This window comes from Triticum aestivum, chromosome 5B (genome assembly GCF_018294505.1).
Source record: "Triticum aestivum cultivar Chinese Spring chromosome 5B, IWGSC CS RefSeq v2.1, whole genome shotgun sequence".
In the NCBI taxonomy this organism is placed as follows: Eukaryota; Viridiplantae; Streptophyta; class Magnoliopsida; order Poales; family Poaceae; genus Triticum; species Triticum aestivum.
This window is the reverse complement of record NC_057807.1, coordinates 681,719,764-681,722,498: the sequence shown is the minus strand read 5'-3', so window position 1 is coordinate 681,722,498 and position 2,735 is coordinate 681,719,764.

The following is a 2,735-nucleotide window of genomic DNA, read 5'->3' as shown; positions in this document are numbered from 1 at the left end:
CGCAGCGCTGTCCCCTCGCCGCCCTGCGCCTCCTCGCGGCCGGATCCGGTCGGGGAGAGGCCCCGCCGCCGACCCCCGTCGCCAGAGCAACCTAGCCGGTGCCCGACGTCCTCTCCGGCCATCTTCTTCCCCTGCTCCGGCGAGAACCCCGGCCATCATCGAAATCCGTGCAGATCTGAAGGTTGACCCCGAAATTTCCCCAAGTCCCTAATTATTTACATATTCTGGTGCATACTTTGACCTGCCATATCTTGTTGCATACTGCTCCATTTTGTGCATGTAATATGTAAAAATGTTCATTCAGAGATGTACTTCATTTCATTCCATTGCACCATCTTCATTTGAGGTCATCTTGGTGCCCGAAGCATCGTTCCAAGAGTGCTATATGATGTTAATCTGCTGAAACTGTTATAACTTGGTGATTTGTCATTTTTGTTGCATTTTAGGTGTGCATCTTATGAGCATGAGCTCTACATGTGTTTTGAACTATGCCATGCCATCTTTACAGGGGTGCCATCCATGTATTTTTGTGAGTCCTGTAGTGAGTTCATCAAGCTTGTTAAGTAGGGTACTTGTTGTTGCTGTTTTGCTAGGCTGAATCTATTATTTTGTGATGCTATGTAAACCTGCTGCTACAAGTCATTCTATGCATAATCTGGAGATGTTAACTAAGGATGTTTTGTTATACATGTCATGCTCTATCCATCCATGCCCCTGGTTGCATTTATAGCCTGCTGTAACATGTTGTTATCTTGCTCTCCAATTGCTAAATAATGTTGCTGTCAGCCTGTTAACATTAAGTTTAGTTTTGCCATGTGTTTTTCTAGTTATCCATGCACCGTATGAACTTTCTCTTGCCATTCCTAGCTTAATAAATATGTCTTCTTACTGTTGGTCACCTTGCCATGCCATGTATTGCTCTGTGGTGAGTGGTACAAGCTCATTAACATGCCTACTTATTGTTGTCCCTGCCATGTATGAATCTGCCATATCACTTGCTATGTTTACATGGGTTCCATCATATTTTCTGTGCCCTTTCGGCTCATGGTCAGTAAGAGACTTTTGTTCTACGCAATTAGTAGATTCATGCCATGCCTTTGTTTTCCATGTTAAGTTCCTGTAGCATGTTGTTTGATAGCTCTAAACATTGAAACCTGATGTTATTTCTGCAAAGTCTGAAACTGTTACTATATGCAATCTTGCCATGTGTTTTGGAGCATGTTCTAGTGATTTCTGGAGATAGCTCAGTGTTGATGTTTTGTTATGCTTTACCTGTAAATAATGTCCATTCCTTTTTTTCTCATGTTGGGGTGCTATAGGATGTTGTTTTGATGCTTGCAATATGCCTAGTTGCTGTTTTGGACAGCTTGTCCTTTAAACTTGTATAGAGTGTATGTGTGGAACCGTTGCTCCGTTTTGAGTGTGCTCTATATGAAACTTGCTTGATTTTGCATGTAGCTTCATATTATCATGTTACATCCTTGTTTGAGGTGTTTGCTTGATGTTTGGATGCATTTTGCATCAATGTCATGTTTAACTTGTTTTGCTCATATCTTATAGGCCGTAGCTCCGAACTAATTGAACTTTATATGTAACTTGACTAGAATCTCGTGTAGATCCTCTTGGTGCTCTTTAACTTGCTGTTTAACAACTTGAACATAAGGTTATTCAGATCTGGACCAATTTCGAAATTTGCATACGAGGACTTACCGGAATTGTTATATGTTATTCCCGGCCTCATTTAAACTTGCTTTGATGTGTTGTTCTTGTATGCATCATCTCTTGCCATGAGTAGATTCATGAAGCTTTGTCATGCATCATGCTTGTTGTGCATCATGTTTTGTATATGTGTGGTGTGTTTACCATGTTGTTTGCTTCTTCTCGATAGTTTCCGTTTCGTTGCGATCGTGAGGATCCGTTCGTCTACGCTTGGTTCGTCTTCGTGGCTTCATCTTCTTCATGGACTCGTTATTATTCCTTGCGGGATGTTAGGCAAGATGACCGCTACCCTGGATCTCACTACTATCATTGCTATGCTAGTTGCTTCGTTCTATCGCTATGCTGCGCTACCTATCACCTGTTTATCTAGCCTCCCAATTTGCCATGTCAGCCTCTAACCTTTTTCACCCTTCCTAGCAAACCATTGCTTGGCTATGTTACCGCTTTGCTTAGCCCTCCTATAGTGTTGCTAGTTGCAGGTGAAGTTGAAGATTGCTCCATGGTGGACAGGATTATGTTTGGGATATCACAATATCTCTTATTTAATTAATGCATCTATATAATTGGTACAGGGTGGAAGACTCGGCCTTATGCCTGGTGTTTTGTTCCACTCTTGCTGCCCTAGTTTTCGTCATACCGGTGTTATGTTCCCGGATTTTGCGTTTCTTACGCGGTTGGGTGATTTATGGGACCCCCTTGACAGTTCGCTTTGAATAAAACTCCTCCAGCAAGGCCCAACCTTGGTTTTACATTTGCCTCACCTAGCCCTTTTTTCCTTGGGAGTCACGCTCCCGAGGGTCATCTTATTTTTACCCCACCGGGCCAGTGCTCGTCGCGAGTGTTGGTCCAACCTATCAGCCGCCGGTGGTCACCAGGGGCAACTCTGGGCTGGCCTACCGGAAGTTTGAACAATCCGGTGTGCCCTGAGAACGAGATATGTGCAGCTCCTATCTGAGGGAAATATGCCCTAGAGGCAATAATAAAGTTATTATTTATTTCCTCATATCATGATAAAT